Source organism: Symsagittifera roscoffensis, chromosome 6, assembly GCF_963678635.1.
Source record: "Symsagittifera roscoffensis chromosome 6, txSymRosc1.1, whole genome shotgun sequence".
Classification (NCBI taxonomy): Eukaryota; Metazoa; Xenacoelomorpha; order Acoela; family Convolutidae; genus Symsagittifera; species Symsagittifera roscoffensis.
In genome coordinates, this window is record NC_087067.1 from 33,188,598 (window position 1) to 33,204,763 (window position 16,166).

Below are 16,166 nucleotides of genomic sequence, written 5' to 3' on the forward strand. Positions count from 1 at the left end.
AATGAAATTTTCAAAATTTTTGTTTTTTTTTTTCGTTCAAAGTTCATTTTTTTCATCTCGTTTCATAAATTTGAGCTCAGGACAATTCCAACGAGCCCAAAACGACGTTTGTAGCTCAAGTGTACGTGGAGTAATCATCAGTTGAAAATTTGGGGGGACCCGAATTTCGGCCATTTTGGACGAAAATCGGCCTAAAAGCTAAGTTTTAAGTTAGTGCAATTTTTTCCTTGCATTTTTCAAGAGAATTGGGCTGCCCTCCGCTGTCGCAGAGTGCATTCAAAGAAAACTTATCAAATAGATTTGAATACTTACCTATTTAATAAGTTTATCACAACAATTAGTCTAAAAGCAACTGACAGTATCCTGGCTGGTATTCATTCATATGCCACTTACAGTGGATGTGCGGCTATCATGCCATAGATGGTCATTAAAGGCACCTTGTACACGGTCCATAGGTTTTGACCAGCTGATTTGGCCATAAAACACATTGGGCCAAAAAAATTCCAAACAATGTCAATTTTCAGTATTTTGTTTGAAATGCATAAATTATAACGTGAGCGTGCAAAATTTTACATAGTATAAGAGCATATTTTTACTCTCGCGCGAGGGCGAGTGTTTTAAACTTAATGTACATAGACATAAGCTAGTAAGGATATAAATGAAAGCGGAGTAACTCAAATGCCTACGACCATACCATGTTGAATGCACCGGTTCTCGTCCGATCACCGAAGTTAAGCAACATTGGGCCTGGTTAGTACTTGGATGGGAGACCGCCAAGTGTACGTGGAGTAATCATCAGTTGAAAATTTGGGGGGACCCGAATTTCGGCCATTTTGGACGAAAATCGGCCTAAAAGCTAACTTTTATGTTAGTGCAATTTTTTTTTCTTGCATTTTTCAAGAGAATTGGGCTGCCCTCCGCTGTCGCAGAGTGCATGCAAAGAAAACTTATCAAATAGATTTGAATACTTACCTATTTAATAAATTTATCACAACAATTAGGCTAAAAGCAACTGACAGTATCCTGGCTGGTATTCAATCATATGCCACTTACAGTGGATGTGCGGCTATCATGCCATAAATGGTCATGCAAGGCACCTTGTACACGCTCCATAGGTTTTGACCAGCTGATTTGGCCATAAAACACATTGGGCCAAAAAAATTCCAAACAATGTCAATTTTCAGTATTTTGTTTGAAATGCATAAATTATAACGTGAGCGTGCAAAATTTTACATGATATAAGAGCATATTTTTACTCTCGCGCGAGGGCGAGTGTTTTAAAAGTAATGTACATAGACAGAAGCTAGTAAGGATATAAATGAAAGCGGAGTAACTCAAATGCCTACGACCATACCATGTTGAATGCACCGGTTCTCGTCCGATCACCGAAGTTAAGCAACATTGGGCCTGGTTAGTACTTGGATGGGAGACCGCCAAGTGTACGTGGAGTAATCATCAGTTGAAAATTTGGGGGGACCCGAATTTCGGCCATTTTGGACGAAAATCGGCCTAAAAGCTAACTTTTATGTTAGTGCAATTTTTTTTCTTGCATTTTTCAAGAGAATTGGGCTGCCCTCCGCTGTCGCAGAGTGCATGCAAAGAAAACTTATCAAATAGATTTGAATACTTACCTATTTAATAAATTTATCACAACAATTAGGCTAAAAGCAACTGACAGTATCCTGGCTGGTATTCAATCATATGCCACTTACAGTGGATGTGCGGCTATAATGACATAGATGGTCATTCAAGGCACCTTGTACACGCTCCATAGGTTTTGACCAGCTGATTTGGCCATAAAACACATTGGGCCAAAAAAACTCAAAACAATGTCAATTTTCAGTGTTTTGTTTGAAATGCATAAATTATAATGTGAGCGTGCAAAATTTTACATGGTATAAGAGCATATTTTTACTCTCGCGCGAGGGCGAGTGTTTTAAAAGTAATGTACATAGACATAAGCTAGTAAGGATATAAATGAAAGCGGAGTAACTCAAATGCCTACGACCATACCATGTTGAATGCACCGGTTCTCGTCCGATCACCGAAGTTAAGCAACATTGGGCCTGGTTAGTACTTGGATGGGAGACCGCCAAGTGTACTTGGAGTAATCATCAGTTGAAAATTTGGGGGGACCCGAATTTCGGCCATTTTGGACGAAAATCGGCCTAAAAGCTAACTTTTATGTTAGTGCAATTTTTTTTCTTGAATTTTTCAAGAGAATTGGGCTGCCCTCCGCTGTCGCAGAGTGCATTCAAAGAAAACTTATCAAATAGATTTGAATACTTACCTATTTAATAAGTTTATCACAACAATTAGGCTAAAAGCAACTGACAGTATCCTGGCTGGTATTCAATCATATGCCACTTACAGTGGATGTGCGGCTATCATGCCATAGATGGTCATTCAAGGCACCTTGTACACGCTCCATAGGTTTTGACCAGCTGATTTGGCCATAAAACACATTGGGCCAAAAAATTCCAAACAATGTCAATTTTCAGTACTTTGTTTGAAATGCATAAATTATAACGTGAGCGTGCAAAATTTTACATGGTATAAGAGCATATTTTTACTCTCGCGCGAGGGCGAGTGTTTTAAAAGTAATGTACATAGACATAAGCTAGTAAGGATATAAATGAAAGCGGAGTAACTCAAATGCCTACGACCATACCATGTTGAAAGCACCGGTTCTCGTCCGATCACCGAAGTTAAGCAACATTGCGCCTGGTTAGTACTTGGATGGGAGACCGCCTGGGAACACCAGGTGTTGTAAGCTTTTATTTAAAGCAAAAGTAATTCTTTTACTTTTATGCGCTAAGAGTTATTGCTGTTTAAAGTTCGGTGATGTCAAAAAGTTAAGCCTAATCGAGCGTGGTGCAAAAATTTTCAATGGGTCAAATTTTGGCCAAAACAAAAGAAAACCGAAAAATTTCTTTTGCAGTGTCAATTTTGTGTACAATCAGCTGCTGGTAGGTCAAAAATAATGGAGATAATTTTTGGGGTCTTTGAGTTATAGCCTTTTGAATTTCGGTGATGTCAAAAAAATAAGCCCAATCGAGCCTGGTGAATTGCGCGAACGGCCATAACTTGCCCAAAAATTTTAAAATTTCCAAATTTTATTATTTGGATCACAAGATCATAGTCAAATCTTGGGGAATGAGAAAATGAACCAATTTCGTCGGTCCAACACAAAGTTATAAGATTTTGAAATCTCGGTGATACCAAAAAGTTAAGCCTAATCGAGCGTGGTGCAAAAAATGGAATTTTCAAAATTTTTGTTTTTTTTTCGTTCAAAGTTCATTTTTTCATCTCGTTTCATAAATTTGAGCTCAGGACAATTCCAACGAGCCCAAAACGACGTTTGTAGCTCAAGTGTACGTGGAGTAATCATCAGTTGAAAATTTGGGGGGACCCGAATTTCGGCCATTTTGGACGAAAATCGGCCTAAAAGCTAACTTTTACGTTAGTGCAATTTTATTTCTTGCATTTTTCAAGAGAATTGGGCTGCCCTCCGCTGTCGCAGAGTGCATTCAAAGAAAACTTATCAAATAGATTTGAATACTTACCTATTTAATAAGTTTATCACAACAATTAGGCTAAAAGCAACTGACAGTATCCTGGCTGGTATTCAATCATATGCCACTTACAGTGGATGTGCGGTTATCATGCCATAAATGGTCATTCAAGGCACCTTGTACACGCTCCATAGGTTTTGACCAGCTGATTTGGCCATAAAACACATTGGGCCATTTTCAGTATTTTGTTTGAAATGCATAAATTATAACGTGAGCATGCAAAATTTTACATGGTATAAGAGCATATTTTTACTCTCGCGCGAGGGCGAGTGTTTTAAAAGTAATGTACATAGACATCAGCTAGAAAGGATATAAATGAAAGCGGAGTAACTCAAATGCCTACGACCATACCATGTTGAATGCACCGGTTCTCGTCCGATCACCGAAGTTAAGCAACATTGGGCCTGGTTAGTACTTGGATGGGAGACCGCCTGGGAACACCAGGTGTTGTAGGCTTTTATTTAAAGCAAAAGTATTTCTTTTACTTTTATGCGCTAAGAGTTATTGCTGTTTAAAGTTCGGTGATGTCAAAAAGTTAAGCCTAATCGAGCGTGGTGCAAAAATTTTCAATGGGTCAAATTTTGGCCAAAACAAAAGAAAACCGAAAAATTTCTTTTGCAGTATCAATTTTGTGTACAATCAGCTGCTGATAGGTCAAAAATAATGGAGATTAATTTTGGGGTTTTTGAGTTATAGCCTTTTGAATTTCGGTGATGTCAAAAAAATAAGCCCAATCGAGCCTGGTGAATTGCGCGAACGGCCATAACTTGCCCAAAAATTTTAAAATTTTCAAATTTTGTTATTTGGATCACAAGATCATAGTCAAATCTTGGGGGACTGAGAAAATGAACTAATTTCGTCGGTCCAACACAAAGTTATAAGCTTTTGAAATCTCGGTGATACCAAAAAGTTAAGCCTAATCGAGCGTGGTGCAAAAAATGAAATTTTCAAAATTTTTGTTTTTTTTTTCGTTCAAAGTTCATTTTTTTCATCTTGTTTCATAAATTTGAGCTCAGGACAATTCCAGCGAGCCCAAAACAACGTTTGTAGCTCAAGTGTACGTGGAGTAATCATCAGTTGAAAATTTGGGGGGACCCGAATTTCGGCCATTTTGGACGAAAATCGGCCTAAAAGCTAACTTTTAAGTTAGTGCAATTTTTTTCTTGCATTTTTCAAGAGAATTGGGCTACCCTCCGCTGTCGCAGAGTGCATTCAAAGAAAACTTATCAAATAGATTTGAATACTTACCTATTTAATAAGTTTATCACAACAATTAGGCTAAAAGCAACTGACAGTATCCTGGCTGGTATTCAATCATATGCCACTTACAGTGGATGTGCGGCTATCATGCCATAGATGGTCATTCAAGGCACCTTGTACACGCTCCATAGGTTTTGACCAGCTGATTTGGCCATAAAACACATTGGGCCAAAAAAATTCCAAACAATGTCAATTTTCAGTATTTTGTTTGAAATGCATAAATTATAACGTGAGCGTGCAAAATTTTACATGGTATAGGAGCATATTTTTACTCTCGCGCGAGGGCGAGTGTTTTAAAAGTAATGTACATAGACATAAGCTAGTAAGGATATAAATGAAAGCGGAGTAACTCAAATGCCTACGACCATACCATGTTGAATGCACCGGCTCTCGTCCGATCACCGAAGTTAAGCAACATTGGGCCTGGTTAGTACTTGGATGGGAGACCGCCTGGGAATACCAGGTGTTGTAGGCTTTTATTTAAAGCAATAGTAATTCTTTTACTTTTATGCGCTAAGAGTTATTGCTGTTTAAAGTTCGGTGATGTCAAAAAGTTAAGCCTAATCGAGCGTGGTGCAAAAATTTTCAATGGGTCAAATTTTGGCCAAAACAAAAGAAAACCGAAAAATTTCTTTTGCAGTATCACTTTTGTGTACAATCAGCTGCTGATAGGTCAAAAATAACGGAGATAACTTTTGAGGTTTTTGAGTTATAGCCCTTTGAATTTCGATGATGTCAAAAAAAATAAGCCCAATCGAGCCTGGTGAATTGCGCGAACGGCCATAACTTGCCCAAAAAATTTTAAAATTTCCAAATTTTATTATTTGGATAACAAGATCATAGTCAAATCTTGGGGAACTGAGAAAATGAACCAATTTCGTCGGTCCAACACAAAGTTATAAGCTTTTGAAATCTCGGTGATACCAAAAAGTTAAGCCTAATCGAGCGTGGTGCAAAAAATGAAATTTTCAAAATTTTTGATTTTTTTCGTTCAAAGTTCATTTTTTTCATCTTGTTTCATAATTTTGAGCTCAGGAAAATTCCAACGAGCCCAAAACGACGTTTGTAGCTCAAGTGTACGTGGAGTAATCATCAGTTGAAAATTTGGGGGGACCCGAATTTCGGCCATTTTGGACGAAAATCGGCCTAAAAGCTAACTTTTAAGTTGTTGCAATTTTTTTTCTTGCATTTTTCAAGAGAATTGGGCTGCCTTCCGCTGTCGCAGAGTGCATTCAAAGAAAACTTATCAAATAGATTTGAATACTTACCTATTTAATAAGTTTATCACAACAATTAGGCTAAAAGCAACTGACAACATCCTGGCTGGTATTCAATCATATGCCACTTACAGTGGATGTGCGGCTATCATGCCATAGATGGTCATTCAAGGCACCTTGTACACGCTCCATAGATTTTGACCAGCTGATTTGGCCATAAAACACATTGGGCCAAAAAAATTCCAAACAATGTCAATTTTCAGTATTTTGTTTGAAATGCATAAATTATAACGTGAGCGTGCAAAATTTTACATGGTATAAGAGCATATTTTTACTCTCGCGCGAGGGCGAGTGTTTTAAAAGTAATGTACATAGACATAAGCTAGTAAGGATATAAATGAAAGCGGAGTAACTCAAATGCCTACGACCATACCATGTTGAATGCACCGGTTCTCGTCCGATCACCGAAGTTAAGCAACATTAGGCCTGGTTAGTACTTGGATGGGAGACCGCCTGGGAACACCAGGTGTTGTAGGCTTTTATTTAAAGCAAAAGTAATTCTTTTACTTTTATGCGCTAAGAGTTATTGCTGTTTAAAGTTCGGTGATGTCAAAAAGTTAGGCCTAATCGAGCGTGGTGCAAAAATTTTCAATGGGTCAAATTTTGGCCAAAACAAAAGAAAACCGAAAAATTTCTTTTGCAGTATCAATTTTGTGTACAATCAGCTGCTGATAGGTCAAAAATAGTGGAGATAACTTTTGGGGTCTTTGAGTTATAGCCTTTTGAATTTCGGTGATTTCAAAAAAATAAGCCCAATCGAGCCTGGTGAATTGCGCGAACGGCCATAACTTGCCCAAAAATTTTAAAATTTCCAAATTTTATTATTTGGATCACAAGATCATAGTCAAATCTTGGGGGACTGAGAAAATGAACCAATTTCGTCGGTCCAACACACAGTTATAAGCTTTTGAAATCTCGGTGATACCAAAAAGTTAAGCCTAATCGAGCGTGGTGCAAAAAATGAAATTTTCAAAATTTTTTTTTTTGTTCAAAGTTCATTTTTTTCATCTCGTTTCATAAATTTGAGCTCAGGACAATTCCAACGAGCCCAAAACGACGTTTGTAGCTCAAGTGTACGTGGAGTAATCAGCAGTTGAAAATTTGGGGGGACCCGAATTTCGGCCATTTTGGACGAAAATCGGCCTAAAAGCTAACTTTTAAGTTAGTGCAATTTTTTTTCTTGCATTTTTCAAGAGAATTGGGCTGCCCTCCGCTGTCGCAGAGTGCATTCAAAGAAAACTTATCAAATAGATTTGAATACTTACCTAATTAATAAGTTTATCACAACAATTAGGCTTTCAAATGATTTATTAACGATTGTAAGTACAAATTACAAAAAAGGAAAGCTATTAGTTACACATATTTAGTCACAGTTAGCAGAAAAAAAATACGACATCAAATGTAATATAATACACCATGAAGATAGTCATTTTATGGAATGGAACCAAGTTTTTTGAGATATTCAGATGTATCTTGACACCATGATGATATCAGCTTAGCTACAATGTATTTCATGCCTATTACATTTTCTTCAACAAGCAGATCTTTTATTGAATTGAAATTAAGTTTTTCTTTAAAAGTAGAGCAGTTTTCACAAGCGAAAAACAAATGTTGCATGGTTTCGAACTCTCTTTCACAAGAGTAACAAAGGGGGTGGTCCACCAAATTTTTAATCCATTTCCTGGGCTTATCCAGATAACTGTTTAAGAAAAATAAGTAGAGAATGTTTTTATCTAGAGGGGTGAACTTTTTATGTTTCCATATTTTGGTTAGGAATTGAAAAATCAAAGATTTGTCTGATAGATTAAGATCCGGGTAGAAACTCGCAATTTTTCTAGCTATAACCTTCGTTTTATAATTTGGAAGCATCAACTCTGCATAAAGACTAGATATGTTCATCTTCATAGGATCAATTACTTTTCCATTTTGAACTAGCTGAAAACTATCTCGAGCATACTCGAGAATGAAAATGTTTTTTTTTAATTAAGAAATTTTTGAAGGATCTGAAAATCTTAGATTTTTTGAAGTAGATCACTTCTTTGTTGCTACCCAAGGTAATAAGTAGGGATACCATGTCGAACATTTTTGCAGCCGCAATATAAAAATTTAAATTTTTGAAGCCTGCGCCTCCATTATTGAATGGAAGGTATAAGATCTGCTTGTTGATTGAATGTTTTCCTCCAAGCCATACACTGTTAATCAATTTCATTTCTAACCTATCAATGAAAGTTTTTGTCAACTCCAAGTGCCTCATCACATATACGAGTCTTGAGGTCACAAAAGTCTCAATATTCAGGCTTCGCGCCCGGAGAGTCATACATTTTAAGCTGAATTTAGCTGAATTATTAATCGTATCTTCCAATAACTTGGTTTTAATTTTCAATGAATCATTCAAGCTTAAGCGTATGCCTAATAATTTAAGGGCTGATACTTTCTTCAACTGTTTAGGCACGAAACCTAAACTCAGAACTTTGGTTTTATCTACATTTATAGCAAGTTTTGATACCAAATTGAACTTATTGATTTCATCAAGTAAATTTCCGATACAAGCGCGTTTAATGAAAACACTAATATCATCGGCGTATGCCACAATTTTAAGTGCTTGGTTGGATTTGATAGAATTATTAAAGCGTATGGCTTGGAGTAAAGGTTCCATTCCTAAAATGAACAAAAGCGCCGAAAGAGGGCATCCTTGTTTAATCCCATTGTCGACTCTAATTGATCGTGATAGGTAGCCACCTATTTCTATCATCGCTTTGGTATCAGTATATATGATCGATATCAAAGAAGTTATGATTTCTGGACAGCCTATGGCTGTTAAAACGTTCAAAATGTAATCACGGTCCATACGGTCAAAAGCCTTACTGAAATCGATGGCTACCACACAATTAGATTTTCCGAGTTTTTCTTGAGCTAATCTAGCCCTAATTATGGCTGTATGAATACTGCGCTTTGGCAAATAAGCAAGTTGATGTTTGCGTATTAGATTATTTAAAGGGTCTCTTAAACAAGATGCCAGAACATGGGAAAGAATTTTGAGATCAGTGTTAAGGAGGCTTATTGGTCGGAATTCGTCCACATTTAAACTAATTTCAATTTTTGGGATGAGTTTTATTATTGAAATGAGAAACGACCTAGGTGCCGCTTTATTGTAGCACATCGAGTTAAATAATTCAGCGAGCAACGGAGCAAAAAAATTTGAGTGGTTTTTATACAAGTCTGAAGTCAGACCATCAGATCCAGGTGCGCTATTTTTATTTAATTTATTTATAGCTTGCTTCACTTCCTCTTCACCTATTGGCGAATTATTAAACATTTTGGTAATTTTCTTTATTCGTTTTGAATTCCGCAGCTTAAAAACATTCAAAAGCTCATCCCTGGGTGCGTAGTTGGCGTCAGCAACCGTTTTTTTATAGTAAATATTGGAGTAAAAGCTCGAGAATTCGTTCAAAACTTCATCAATGTCATAGGAAATTTCACCACTTTTCAGCTTTATTTGCTTAATACTTTTATTAACTTTGAAGTAACTTAGCAGTGATTTAAGCGCACCCGAATCACCATGGTTGAGGTCCAAATAAAATCCACGAATGGACTTAAATTTGGTCCTCAAGTCCATCTCGTCTCGGAGAGAAGAGTAAGGACAGTTGGCCTGTCTAGAGGCCAACTGGGGCTGTCTGGTTGTCTCTGAATTGATGGAATGTATATCTGCAGGCGTACTACTTTGTATGTAGGGGGCGATATCTTTATTCAATTGTCTATGGCCATTAATGCATAAAAAACGCAACCAGTCACGAAGTCTGGCTTTAAATTTGTCGTATGTCCCTGATAATGGCAGTTTCAGAGACTCATCAGACAGCCCCTGGAGTGTTTCTACCAGTTCTGAAGGCTTTTTGTGCTCTCTAACTACGTTATAATTCAATTTCCAGTAACTTTGGCCATTTACATGCATAAAATCTTGAAAATTTGAAAAACATGCATGTAATGCATTATGGTCGCTATAATTTGTGTATAATGTAGTCAAGGTCGTTATTTCGTCAATTTTATTTCTAAAAATGTAGTCTAGACGCGATTCAGATTTTGATTTTTGGTCAAAATGGGTGGGATACACTTTGTTTCAGACCTTGAAAAGGTCAAAGCATCCAATTGATTCGAAAATGTTGCAAATTATTTGATATCTTTGGAACCGCCGGTCACTACGATGTAATGCAAGATTGCATAATTCAGAACTTGATCGGCAGTTAAAATCACCCCCAACCAAAACCAATGTATCTCTCCGTTGCTCAGCTAATTTGTTAGCTAGGCCAGTAAGGACTGAGTAGTCCTTGCTGAGGGGATTGATATATATAGAGCAGTACTAGCTGCCAGATTCTGACTCTTTCAGGGCCAAAGCCATGTGGCTTTGGTAAAAACTCTGAATTTTCCATTTATTGGGAAATAATAAAAGTAAACCTCCTGAGTTATTTTGGCTGCATGGCTGGATTAGATAATTCAATTTATAGCTGGTCAAAATGGCCTTATGCTTTGAGCTTAATACATACAATTTTGTTTCTTGTAACGCTATAACGTAGTCATGATGTAATTTCCCCCCATTTTTTGGCTTATTCAGATCAACCAGGATGCCTAGAAGTTTGAGGTGATTACCTAGACCTCTACAGTTTAATGTATAAAAGCACGTCATGACTAGATTATAAGTCTGTTGGAAATAATTTTGCATGCGAATTTGAAAAAATAAAGATAGCCGGTTTCATAATGTTATTCGGGGTTCTATGAGTAAAGACCTGCTGGGGTTTTAATAGCACCACCACCAAAATCAACGTATCTCCCCGTTGCCTATCATGCTTTCTATCTAGGGCAGTAAGGACTGGAAAGTCCTTACTGTGGGGATTGATGCAAATAGAGCAGTATATACTGCCAGATTCTGACTTTGTCAGAGCCGAAACGTTACGGATTTGGTAAAATCTCTGAAAATTTCAGTTTTCGGTTGATAAAAAATTCAAAATTTCTAACTTACACTGTTTGCATGTTTGGAATGAATTATACAGTTTAAAATTGATCAAGATGGCGTTTTCTTTTAAGCTTAATACATACAGTTTTGATTCTGGAAATGCTATAACGTAGTCATGTCGTACTTTTCTTTCAAATTTTGGCTTGCTGAGGTCAATATAGATGCAATTCATACTGATATGGTCCTTATAACCTCTAGGACGTTCTGAAAACAGGCACGTCTTGACTAAGTTATAAATTTTTCCTATGCAAATCGCATGCAAAGTTACTAATTTCGTCTTAGCCGTTATTACGATGTAAGTCAAGGTTAAATGTACCAGTAAGTGATGTCTTGCATTACCCATCCCCAAGAAAACTTTCTCGTCTCTCCGGTGTCCAGTCAAACAATTGACTAGACCACCAAGGTCCGAAAAGGCCCTGCTGAGGAGATCGACAGACCCCTTGCAGCAAACGCTGCATGATTCAAAAATTTTAAAGGTCAAAGCATTTTGACTTTCAAAAAATGTGTCAAAAATCCAATTAAGGGTAAAAAATGTAGACAATAGTACTGAACTATGCAAACTGCCTGTCTGGAGTTTAAAGCTCAGACCTCTATTAACGAAAAAGACTGTTTTTTTTAGAGGTTAGAGCGTCTAGTTTTTTTAATTTTAGACCTAAAATGTAGTGTTTATGCGACGTTTTCCCACGTTCTGGCTTTCTTTTTGGAACAAGGTTGCCTAGAGGTTTCAGCTTCTCAGTGAAACCGCTGTTTTTTAGAAATTTAAAGCACAACATTATGAAAAAGTTTATGTCTGAGAAGTTTTTAGCCTCGATACCTGTTGTTCTCTTTTTTGCAGTTTTGATGGAGTCTGCTTCTCCGCGTCTGGGCTGCTGTGTCGTCTCTGTGATTTCTGGCGGCTGAACGCCCCACTCCTTCTGAGGCTACTGCGCGCCTTCATCACATGCCAGTCCTCCTCATCCATTCGGCCCTCAGAGGCCGGAGTCCCATCAGCAGAATTGCTTGTGGCCAAATCAGATGTCGTCTGGTTGACCTCTGGTGGTTGTTGTCTCCTGATCCGACACCAGGAATCATCATGACCAATATAAGGCTTTTTCTCTTCCTTGCATAGACTGCAGGAATGAATTGACGGGACATGCGCGTTGAAGGGTAGATCGAGCCATTTGAATGGCCGAGTTTTGACAGCGTTGAACGACCACTGCCTCAGGTCAGTTTCAGCGCTCTCATTGGGGATCCTGATAATGGCCGAAGCTTTACCATTGAAGAAGCTCCCCTGTCCACACTTCTCGCGTTGACGCGTAACTTCTCCCTCCACTTGAACTGTTGGGGGGAGCTGCAGGGCTTCGAGGACTGCCTCATCGTCACAAAGCCCGGGCACCTGGTTCATGCGTAGCATGGCCGTCTTTGGAAACCCGGTTGGATCGTATCTCCAGAAGTGGTCACCCGTTGGGAAGATAGTTTTGTCAAGGAGCTGCAGTCCTTCTGTCTTCATGATGGTCAGGTAATCTTTTTTCTTTGACAGTAGAGAAAGCTTTGGAGATGGTAATTTGATCTCGATGATGGGGTTTAAAGGAGGACAAGATGTCAACAATGGTTTTTTTTTGAGGCAGCTTCGAAACTAGCATTAGACTTGAAATGTTCTTTTGAAAAGGGAGGAATGATGGTCATTTTTAAGATTGAAGTGACTTTAATATGAGGTCTTGCAATGCCCTCAGCGAGAACTTCAGAGAAAGAAGGCGACTGGCTATCAGCCATGTCCAAAAGTAAGTAATGCGTGGAAAACAATTCAAATTTATCTTCAGTTTAATCTCGGTAACAAAAGAAAAGGTAATTTTGATATAATCACGAGCCAAATTATCACAACAATTAGGCTAAAAGCAACTGACAGTATCCTGGCTGGTATTCAATCATATGCCACTTACAGTGGATGTGCGGCTATCATGCCATAGATGGTCATTCAAGGCACCTTGTACACGCTCCATAGGTTTTGACCAGCTGATTTGGCCATAAAACACATTGGGCCAAAAAAATTCCAAACAATGTCAATTTTCAGTATTTTGTTTGAAATGCATAAATTATAAGGTGAGCGTGCAAAATTTTACATGGTATAAGAGCATATTTTTACTCTCGCGCGAGGGCGAGTGTTTTAAAAGTAATGTACATAGACATAAGCTAGTAAGGATATAAATGAAAGCGGAGTAACTCAAATGCCTACGACCATACCATGTTGAATGCACCGGTTCTCGTCCGATCACCGAAGTTAAGCAACATTGGGCCTGGTTAGTACTTGGATGGGAGACCGCCTGGGAACACCAGGTGTTGTAGGCTTTTATTTAAAGCAAAAGTAATTCTTTTACTCTTATGCGCTAAGAGTTATTGCTGTTTAAAGTTCGGTGATGTCAAAAAGTTAGGCCTAATCGAGCATGGTGCAAAAATTTTCAATGGGTCAAATTTTGGCCAAAACAAAAAAAAACCGAAAAATTTCTTTTGCAGTATCAATTTTGTGTACAATCAGCTGCTGATAGGTCAAAAATAATGAAGATAACTTTTGGGGTTTTTGAGTTATAGCCTTTTGAATTTCGGTGATGTCAAAAAAATAAGCCCAATCGAGCCTGGTGAATTGCGCGAACGGCCATAACTTGCCCAAAAATTTTAAAATTTCCAAATTTTATTTTTTGGATCACAAGATCATAGTCAAATCTTGGAGGACTGAGAAAATGAACCAATTTCGTCGGTCGAACACAAAGTTATAAGCTTTTGAAATATCGGTGATACCTAAAAGTTAAGCCTAATCGAGCGTGGTGCAAAAAATGAAATTTTCAAAATTTTTGTTTTTTTTTTCGTTCAAAGTTCATTGTTTTCATCTTGTTTCAAAAATTTGAGCTCAGGAAAATTCCAACGAGCCCAAAACGACGTTTGTGGCTCAAGTGTACGTGGAGTAATCATCATTTGAAAATTTGGGGGGACCCCAATTTCGGCCATTTTGGACGAAAATCGGCCTAAAAGCTAACTTTTACGTTGGTGCAATTTTTTTTCTTGCATTTTTCAAGAGAATTGGGCTGCCCTCCGCTGTCGCAGAGGGCATTCAAAGAAAACTTATCAAATAGATTTGAATACTTACCTAATTAATAAGTTTATCACAACAATTAGGCTAAAAGCAACTGACAGTATCCTGACTGGTATTCAATCATATGCCACTTACAGTGGATGTGCGGCTATCATGCCATAGATGGTCATTCAAGGCACCTTGTACACGCTCCATAGGTTTTGACCAGCTGATTTGGCCATAAAACACATTGGGCCAAAAAAGTTCCAAACAATGTCAATTTTCAGTATTTTGTTTGAAATGCATAAATTATAACGTGAGCGTGCAAAATTTTACATGGTATAAGAGCATATTTTTACTCTCGCGCGAGGGCGAGTGTTTTAAAAGTAATGTACATAGACATAAGCTAGTAAGGATATAAATGAAAGCGGAGTAACTCAAATGCCTACGACCATACCATGTTGAATGCACCGGTTCTCGTCCGATCACCGAAGTTAAGCAACATTGGGCCTGGTTAGTACTTGGATGGGAGACCGCCTGGGAACACCAGGTGTTGTAGGCTTTTATTTAAAGCAAAAGTAATTCTTTTACTCTTATGCGCTAAGAGTTATTGCTGTTTAAAGTTCGGTGATGTCAAAAAGTTAGGCCTAATCGAGCATGGTGCAAAAATTTTCAATGGGTCAAATTTTGGCCAAAACAAAAAAAAACCGAAAAATTTCTTTTGCAGTATCAATTTTGTGTACAATCAGCTGCTGATAGGTCAAAAATAATGGAGATAACTTTTGGGGTCTTTGAGTTATAGCCTTTTGAATTTCGGTGATGTCAAAAAAATAAGCCCAATCGAGCCTGGTGAATTGCGCGAACGGCCATAACTTGCCCAAAAATTTTAAAATTTCCAAATTTTATTATTTGGATCACAAGATCATAGTCAAATCTTGGGGGACTGAGAAAATGAACCAATTTCGTCGGTCCAACACAAAGTTATAAGCTTTTGAAATCTCGGTGATTCCAAAAAGTTAAGCCTAATCGAGCGTGGTGCAAAAAAAGAAATTTTCAAAATGTTTGTTTTTTTTTCGTTCAAAGTTAATTTTTTTCATCTTGTTTCATAATTTTGAGCTCAGGAAAATTCCAACGAGCCCAAAACGACGTTTGTAGCTCAAGTGTACGTGGAGTAATCATCAGTTGAAAATTTGGGGGGACCCGAATTTCGGCCATTTTGGACGAAAATCGGCCTAAAAGCTAACTTTTACGTTAGTGCAATTTTTTTCTTGCATTTTTCAAGAGAATTGGGCTGCCCTCCGCTGTGGCAGAGTGCATTCAAAGAAAACTTATCAAATAGATTTGAATACTTACCTATTTAATAAGTTTATCACAACAATTAGGCTAAAAGCAACTGACAGTATCCTGGCTGGTATTCAATCATATGCCACTTACAGTGGATGTGCGGCTATCATGCCATAGATGGTCATTCAAGGCACCATGTACACGCTCCATAGGTTTTGACCAGGTGATTTGGCCATAAAACACATTGGGCCAAAAAAATTCCAAACATTGTCAATTTTCAGTATTTTGTTTGAAGTGCATAAATTATAACGTGAGCTTGCAAAATTTTACATGGTATAAGAGCATATTTTTACTCTCGCGCGAGGGCGAGTGTTTTAAAAGTAATGTACATAGACATAAGCTAGTAAGGATATAAATGAAAGCGGAGTAACTCAAATGCCTACGACCATACCAAGTTGAATGCACCGGTTCTCGTCCGATCACCGAAGTTAAGCAACATTGGGCCTGGTTAGTACTTGGATGGGAGACCGCCTGGGAACACCAGGTGTTGTAGGCTTTTATTTAAAGCAAAAGAATTTCTTTTACTTTTATGCGCTAAGAGTTATTGCTGTTTAAAGTTCGGTGATGTCAAAAAGTTAAGCCTAATCGAGCGTGGTGCAAAAATTTTCAATGGGTCAAATTTTGGCCAAAACAAAAGAAAACCGAAAAATTTCTTTTGCAGT

At 37.8% G+C, this 16,166-nt stretch overlaps 7 non-coding genes and 3 pseudogenes across 7 annotated transcripts; all 10 read left to right on the top strand.

Moving 5' to 3' along the window:
- Positions 1-680: 680 nt before the first annotated feature.
- On the top strand, positions 681-795 carry LOC134849271 (5S ribosomal RNA; annotated as a pseudogene).
- A 545-nt stretch (positions 796-1,340) lies between these two features.
- On the top strand, positions 1,341-1,455 carry LOC134849272 (5S ribosomal RNA; annotated as a pseudogene).
- A 544-nt stretch (positions 1,456-1,999) lies between these two features.
- Positions 2,000-2,117, top strand: LOC134849270 (5S ribosomal RNA; annotated as a pseudogene).
- A 540-nt stretch (positions 2,118-2,657) lies between these two features.
- On the top strand, positions 2,658-2,776 carry LOC134849201 (5S ribosomal RNA). The gene has a single exon (XR_010163239.1). It is a non-coding gene; the product is annotated as a 5S ribosomal RNA (ribosomal RNA).
- Positions 2,777-3,912: 1,136 nt separating this feature from the next.
- LOC134850040 (5S ribosomal RNA) lies at positions 3,913-4,031 on the top strand. The gene has a single exon (XR_010164017.1). It is a non-coding gene; the product is annotated as a 5S ribosomal RNA (ribosomal RNA).
- Positions 4,032-5,191: 1,160 nt separating this feature from the next.
- Positions 5,192-5,310, top strand: LOC134849066 (5S ribosomal RNA). Its single transcript, XR_010163109.1, has one exon. It is a non-coding gene; the product is annotated as a 5S ribosomal RNA (ribosomal RNA).
- Positions 5,311-6,471: 1,161 nt separating this feature from the next.
- LOC134849076 (5S ribosomal RNA) lies at positions 6,472-6,590 on the top strand. The gene has a single exon (XR_010163118.1). It is a non-coding gene; the product is annotated as a 5S ribosomal RNA (ribosomal RNA).
- A 6,733-nt stretch (positions 6,591-13,323) lies between these two features.
- On the top strand, positions 13,324-13,442 carry LOC134850051 (5S ribosomal RNA). Its single transcript, XR_010164028.1, has one exon. It is a non-coding gene; the product is annotated as a 5S ribosomal RNA (ribosomal RNA).
- Positions 13,443-14,603: 1,161 nt separating this feature from the next.
- Positions 14,604-14,722, top strand: LOC134850063 (5S ribosomal RNA). The gene has a single exon (XR_010164040.1). It is a non-coding gene; the product is annotated as a 5S ribosomal RNA (ribosomal RNA).
- A 1,159-nt stretch (positions 14,723-15,881) lies between these two features.
- Positions 15,882-16,000, top strand: LOC134849049 (5S ribosomal RNA). Its single transcript, XR_010163093.1, has one exon. It is a non-coding gene; the product is annotated as a 5S ribosomal RNA (ribosomal RNA).
- The last annotated feature ends 166 nt before the right edge of the window (positions 16,001-16,166 follow it).